A 7,809-nucleotide genomic window follows, 5' to 3' on the forward strand; every position below is an offset into this window, starting at 1 on the left:
TTCACGTTAGCAGTGCCCCCTTTTTCTATTCACCGAGATGAGCTCCAATCATCTGAGAATGAGATTAAAAACTCCCGGGTCAATTCTCCTACCTCAATGAGAATATCTCTAATAATGATTAGAAGAATTGATCATGAACTATAGGTGGTAGATTTAGAAGATTGGTTGAGTTATGACAAGTTTCCACCACTTACTCCAGGACAAGGGAAGCCATCAGTTTCATTTGGATTGCCCAAACATTCGCAGCCAGCAAATGAAACAAGGCATGAGCGTTTACACGATCAGAGACCCCCTCCAGTTGCGGCAATTGGATATAATTCAATCCTGGTTGGTGATCTGCCTATCAAGTTCATGTGGAACAGTAAAGCCAGTGATATTAAGGTGAAAGAGGCTGAGGAGCTAGCTGAGGAGTTTAACAATACTGGAACTCTGCTTTTACAGGGTCAAGCAAAACAGGGAGCATGAGGTGGGGGCAAACAGGAAACAAGGTCAGAAAGCTGAATGGGCCAGAAAGGAGAAAAAGGAATTTGGGCCGAGCAGTTTTGGGCTGTCAATTGTGGACTTGTTTGCTTGTTCTTTTTATCCTCCCAGCCAGAAATCCCCGTGCCCAACCTTTCGTTCCCCACCCACCTCGCGATGGTTCTGGATCCCTACTGCTAGGGTTTGGGACCCGACGGCGGAGCGATACCCATCTACTGCGCAAGAGATCAATAGATTTGGAGCACAGGCTAAACATATCCGTCGAGTTCATCCTCGGACTCTGGACGGAAGATCCTTCATCGAAGTTGCAAGAAACAAGATGGAGAGGAAAGGGTATCAAGGGAGAGACCTTAGAGATGTTAGAGATGGGGAGAGGTTCCGAGAAGGTCGCTTGATGAGAGATGCCTTTCTCGACTAGGACCGGCAGGGCCGGGAAGGGTTTGAGGAGAATAGAGATGGGAGAAGTGGGTATCCAGGCCAAGGTCGTGAGAGCTTTCAAGGTCATGGAAATCAGTATTACCAGGATCAGTCGAAGATGTCAAGCCGCGGATGGGATCAAGAGGCAAATCAGAACAGGAAGAGAGAAAGTGATCGCCAAGAAGTTAGAGATGTCCGACGTATGACAGAGGAAGATCTTCGCCACAAGCTGGAAGAACGGAAGAAAGGGTGCTACCAACCGCAGAGCCAACAAGCTAGAGAGTCAGGTCAGGCTGCTGGTTCCTCTATTAGATGCTTCAATTGCAATGATGTTGGTCATCAAATCTCGGTATGCAAAAAACCTCCATTCTGTTATAGTTGTAGAGAATCAGGACATAAATCTACAAATTGTCCTAGTATGCGTGCAAACAAGGGGCTTATTCTCTGTGCCATGGGTATGCCGGGGCAGCTTTTCTATGCACTGAATTTTCCTGAGATTAAGAAGGAAGAAAAAGAGATACCTGATGAAACAATTAGAGCTATTGTTTCAGTGCTGGAGGGGAGAGGCACAAAATTCAGAATCAAAACTGAGCTTCAATACTTGGTGGATTCAGAATGGAATTGGGATGTGAAGTGCATTTCTAGGAGTGAATTCATTGTTAATATTCCTTCCAAGGTTATCATGAGTTTGCTAGCAAAGATGAACAAGATCAAATTTATTACATCTGATGTGGTGGCAGTAATAGAGGAAACTGACCGAGATCCTGATACTTTCCATATCTTGCAGACAGTCTGGGTTAGAGCTGTGGGAATTCCCAAAATTGCTAGAACTGAGTTTGTGGTACTAGAGCTGGCCAAGCTGGTAGGAGACCCAGAAGAAGTTCATCTGCCTTCCCTGTAGTGGAAAGCTGTCTGGATCAAAGTCTCCTGTAAGGACCCATACAAGATTTGTGGGGCCTCTGAAGTTTTTATCAATAAGAAAGGCAAAAGAATTTCATGGTTCTACTCTGACAAACTACCACAACACCCTCCTTCCAAACCGGAAAATGATGACTTTGGCAATGAGGATGGTGAAGTGACAGATGAAGAAGACCCAGAGTCACAGGACAGTCATGGGTGGCTTCATACTGGTAAATCCCCTCCAAAAGGGTCTGGTCATGTCTCTGGACAGTATAACTATCAGGGTAGGCAAACAAGCAATTTAGAGGTGGATAAAGAATCATATCTAGGACCAAATGGCAATTCAGGAGAGGGTATGTTGATGGGAGAATCAAAGGGCAAATCCCAGTTGATGGAGAATTGTAACTCATATGGTGAAAACACTGCTATAGTGGATGTACTGCAGGAAATCAATGAATTAGCTGAGAAAGTGCAAAACAGCTCCTTTCTGGGGACAAATGTTTCAATACAGATCAATCAAACAGACTCTTTGGCTGATTGGGGTTTTATGGAGGTTGATGGAATTAGTACTACTGAAGCAGTTAAACTCTCTGAGTTGTCAGAAAGCTCAGGAAAAATTTCTGATCCTGCACATGAAATTGCTATACAACAAGAAGCTGCTCCTAGTCAGACTGCTATGGAGGAAAATGCCGTAGAGATAGAGAGATCTGCATGTTGTATCATGGAAGAAGAGGTAGTTGCCTCCTTGGCTTCTAATGTATCAATTACCACAACAAGGCACAGCTCAAGGCTAAAAGAGGATGGGATCTCAATGATGGCAAAAGCAATGAACATGAAAAATGCTTTGGCTTCTAAAGGTAATCCATCCTGCACTAATCTCAACAGTTCCACTTCTAACCAGGTTGAGGTAATATCTAAGATTTGTGGTATAAATTTGGGTGATGATGTAAAGAGGAGAGTTGCTAATATTTCTCTTATCCAAGCTCAAGAAGATGCTGTGAAAGCCTTGATTAAGGCCAAAAACAAGATTCTTTTGAGTTCTGACACTGTGCAGCAACAATCTTTGAGTTTTGAGAATGTTGGCACGAGTATTATAGAGGTTACTGACTTATAGAGAGTTAGTCAGACAGATAGCAGAAGGGGCCTGACTGATAACTTATCCATCCCAATTATAGATGAAGATTCTATTTTGGAATGTTAGAGGTTTGGGATATGCAGCAAGGTGAAAACAGTTGTTAGAGTTAGTCTCTCTACATGATTTTGACTGTATCTGTCTTCAGGAAACTATAAAATCCACTTTTCGACAAAGAGAGTTAGATAGATTTGCTGGGAGGCGGGATATGCAATGGGGTTGGGTCCCTTGTTTGGGTCACTCTGGCGGTATGCTTATGGGGGTTGACAAAAATGTGGTGCTGGTCTCAGAAGAAGATCAGGGTAACTTTTTTCAGAGTATGAAATTGACATTGTTAGATGGGGTTTTGAATGGATGCTCTTTAATATATATGGTCCAGCTCATGATGAGAGGAAAAGAGATTTTTTGGAGGAAATTCAGCAAAAGATTTTAGAATCAGACTTCCCTGTTTGCCTAGGGGGAGATTTTAACCTGATCAGGAGAGTAGAAGAGAAATCTTCAGGTAATGCCAATGTGGGTCTTATGGAGGCCTTCAATGAAATGATCAGTAATTCTGCTTTAAGAGAGCTTTACAGAATAGAGAGCAGATTTACTTGGTCAAATAAACAGACACCTCCGATTCTTTGTGTTCTGGATAGAGTTCTGGTCTCGAATTCTTGGGAAGATGAGTTTAACCTAGCTTCTGTACTGACAGCTTCCAGATTGGGGTCTGACCACAATCCTATCATTTTGGATACTAACAGTGAAATCAGGAGTCCACTAAGAGGTTGTTATTTTTGGTACAGTGCTCATTGGGCAAATCAAGATGGGTTTTGTGAATGGGTAAAGAGTAAATGGCCAAAGAGATATATGGCCAATCCGGTAGATCACTGGCACATTGTGTCAAGCAAGCTAAGGAGAGCTATTAAAGGGTGGAGACAAAATGCAGACAGCTATCAAAAGAAGATTAAACAGGATACATTAAAGAGAATCACAGAGTTGGACGAGAGAGGTGAATCTAGAGATCTCATGCGAACAGAATGGGAAGAAAGGTATGCACTGGAAAAGGATCTTATGAAATTTCTATCTGATGAAGAATTGCAATGGCAAAGGAAAGGAGGTGAACAATGTTTACTGGAAGGTGATATGAATACTGGATATTTTCACAAAAGAGCTAATGGAAGGAAAAGGAAGATGCATATATCTAGTTTGGAACATGATGATCAGATGCTGGATACACCAGAATAATTAAAAGCCCATATTACAGAATACTACAAAACTTTGTTTGGAAGAGTAGAGTTAGCAGACATCCACCTCGAACCTGATATGTGGTCGGTGGATCAGAGATTATCTCTTGAAGAGAATGAATGGCTTAGTAGACCTTTTAGTCTTGAGGAACTTGATTTTGCTCTTAAAGAGATGAAAAATAATACAGCACCTGGCCCGGATGGGTTTAGTGTACAATTCTTTAAGACTTTCTGGAGCTTCATCAGAAATGATATAAAAGAAATGTTGGACAGCTTACACTGTGGTCGATTAGAGCTTTGGAGATTGAATTATGGGGTGATCATCTTGCTACCAAAAGTGAAACCGGCGGTAAATGTTAAGCAGTTTAGGCCGATCTGCCTACTGAATGTTATTTACAAAATTATCACCAAAGTGTTGACGATAAGATTGACTAAGGTGATAGACAAGCTGATTAGCCCTTTTCAGACTGCTTTCATTGCAGGAAGAAACATTTTAGAGGGTGTAGTGATTGCTCAAGAGGTGCTTCATGAGCTGAAAGTGACAAAAACACATGGAGTTATTCTAAATCTGGATTTTGAGAAAGCTTACGACAAAGTCAGCTGGTCTTTCTTAGAGGAAGTTATGAGAGCTAAGGGATTTGATGAAGTGTGGATTCAATGGATTAACAGTGCTGTCAAAGGTGGAAGAGTATGTATTGACGTCAATGGTGAACGAGGAGAATTCTTCAGAAGTTACAAGGGTTTACGTCAGGGAGACCCCCTATCTCCTCTTTTGTTTAATTTGGTAGCGGATGCCCTTTCTACTATGCTGTTTAGAGCTAGTGAGGCGGGCATAATCCAGGGTGTGGTACCAAACCTAATTGATGGAGGTTTAACCCACTTGCAGTACGCGGATGATACTGTCATCTTTCTGAGTTTCTCCTTTGAGAATTTGAGGAACTTGAGAATAATTCTAAACTGCTTTGAAGCATTGTCAGGGACGAAAATAAATTTTGATAAAAGTGAGGTGTTTACAATGGGCGTGTCCGAGGTCGATCGATAGGAAGTTGTTAGAGTTCTCAACTACAAACTGGGATCCTTTCCAATGAAGTATTTGGGAATGCCAGTAAGTGATTGTAAAATAACTAAGGCACAGTTCAGATATGTTAGCGACAAAGCTGAAAAACGGCTGGGAACTTGGCAATGTGACTACTTATCCTCAGGAGGCAGGTCAGTGCTGATTGATTCATGTTTGTCTGCCATCCCTATGTATACAATGGGAGTATATCAGCTTTATGAAGGAAATCACTAGCTTCTGGACTCTATCAGATCCATGTTTTATTGGCAGGGAACGGGCAAGAAACGTAAATATCATATGATTAAATGGGAAGCACTTATCAGGCCAAAGGAGGCAGGAGGGCTAGGCTTTATGGATGTTAGAGCTATGAATATCAGTTTACTTGCCAAATGGATTGACAGATTGGAGAGGGGGGATAACAGTATCTGCTGTAATCTTCTAAGAAGGAAATATTTGGGTGAGAGAAGCATTTTCCAAGTTAGAGGAAGACAGGGATCTCAATTTTGGAGATCGTTACTTGATATTCGAGAGTGGTTTTAGAGGGGTCGAGTTATTCAAGTAGTCAGTGGCCAACAAACTCGTTTTTCGCATGATTGCTGGCTAGGGGAATGTCCTTTGAGGATATTGTTCCCTAATATTTTTAGCATTGCGGTGAACCCTAATTTGGATGTATGCAAAGCTTGGATAGAGAGCCAATGGTCTGTACCTTTCAGAAGACAGCTTCATGGGATTCACTGTATGGAGTGGGAACAATTACAGGGCTTGTTAAGAGAGGTTACTTTGGGTGTAGGAAAAGACAAAATGCTTTGGGCCTTGGAGCAATCAAAAAAGTATTCTTTAGGATCCTTATATAGAGCTATCACTTTTGGGGGGTGAGAGATCAATAGTTGATGAATGCATGGAAGTGCAATATCCCTTTAAAAGTCAAGATCTTTATTTGGATGGCAGCTCATGATAGAATACAGTCAGGGGTCCAGCTTAAGAGAAAGTAGTGGACGGGGCCGGAAGAATTTGCGGCTTGTGATAACCTGGAAACAACAGATCACATATTATTCCAATGTCCCGTCGCAGTATACCTGTGGTCTTTTTTAGAGTTTCCTTAGGATGGTCGTCTCAACCAACTAACTGCACAGATTTTCTATTAGAGTTTGCTGAAGATTGTAGAGGAGCCAAACGCAAGGTGACACTTTTTATATGTGCAGGGGCGATATGGACAATTTGGAAGACGAGGAACGACATGGCCATCAACAAGAAGGTTCTCTCTTCCCCCAAGGCGATTGTTTGCAAAACATTGATGCTGATCAAGACTTGGCACCCTCTCCTGAAGCCGAAGTTGGAACCTACTGCTGAAGAAATGTTTAGCTTGCTTTCAACTAGTGCGCAGTAGTGTCGGAGAGGCTTTGTGGTTTTGTTTTCTTTTGGGAGGTGTTAGCCTTGTTTTGTTAGCTGGCCGATTAGCTGGTTCTTCTAGCTTTGAGAGTTCTGTGGACTTAGTTTTGAGTTCTTTTGTTGTGTTGGTGTGCCACATTGTAAATTGGTATCCTAGTGTTCAGAGCTTGGGTGATCGTTATGCTTTCTAATAAAGCTGGGTGAAAGCTGTCGGTGTTTTCCCCCCGGGGGGTCATACCAACGAGTGAAACTTGTATGCGTGCTCCCCTTTCCAGATGGTGATGCAAGAAAAGACACAAAGATTTATCCTGGTTCGGGCAAGAGAAGGCCCTACGTCCAGCGGGGGAGGGGAGTGTTTGTATTATCTTGCACCTAAGTGCTTGTACAGTGGTGAATACAGGCGTGAGATGTATGGAGATGGAGTATGGGAGCTCTTCTACGTGTGTATTGTGTTGTGTTGCCTCCCTTGCATCCGCTCCCAGGCCTCCCCTTTTATAGTTCCAAGGAGAGGTCTAGGGTACATGTATAGGCGATAGAGTAGGGGTCGACAGAGGTATGGTGCGCTGACCCGCTCGAGGCCTCCGTACCGGCGTGGCCTCGATCCGTCTTGTCTTGTACTGTGATGATGATTACGCGTGCCCCTGAATTCCGCTCCTGTGCGCCGTCCTGGACCGGTTTATCCGTTGCACACGTGTACGTCGTGGTAATAGCTACGTCGGAGTGGTTGAGGTGCTGTCATTTGTTGCCTGACCCTTCCCCAGGAAGGAAACACGCCTACTCGAGGGTCGGGTGCCGTGTAACGCCTCGCTGGCCAGAGCGCTGACCTTGGGCGTCTCGAGGGGGGTCTTGATTGGACGTTCCGACCCACTCCCTGTGCCTTGCCACGTTCTGGTTTGTTTGGTGGGGAAGGCTGCAAAAAGAACGACAAGACGGGTGCTTGTTCCCTATCACGCTTCCCGTGACTGACGGGTTAGGTGAGAACGTGGCAGGCGCATTAAATGCCCTGGTTCTCTTGACCGCGTCAGGCGGCGGGCGGCGTCATTGCGCTCGGAGCCTCCTGATTCGTATGAGCCTGTTTCAGTATTCGACGGTAGCCGGCGCTCGAGCCCTGGTCGATTCACAGGATGCTCTTTCCGTGTTCGAGACTATGGTCGTCGAGGACCGTGCATACAACTGGGGAGGGCGTCGACTCGGAGGCCTCCACTTTC

The 7,809-nt window shown here is 44.0% G+C and overlaps 1 pseudogene; it reads left to right on the forward strand.

The window, feature by feature from the left end:
• LOC8066760 lies at positions 1,016-2,911 on the forward strand (annotated as a pseudogene).

The sequence above is a fragment of the Sorghum bicolor genome, chromosome 9 (genome assembly GCF_000003195.3).
Source record: "Sorghum bicolor cultivar BTx623 chromosome 9, Sorghum_bicolor_NCBIv3, whole genome shotgun sequence".
Lineage (NCBI taxonomy): Eukaryota > Viridiplantae > Streptophyta > Magnoliopsida > Poales > Poaceae > Sorghum > Sorghum bicolor.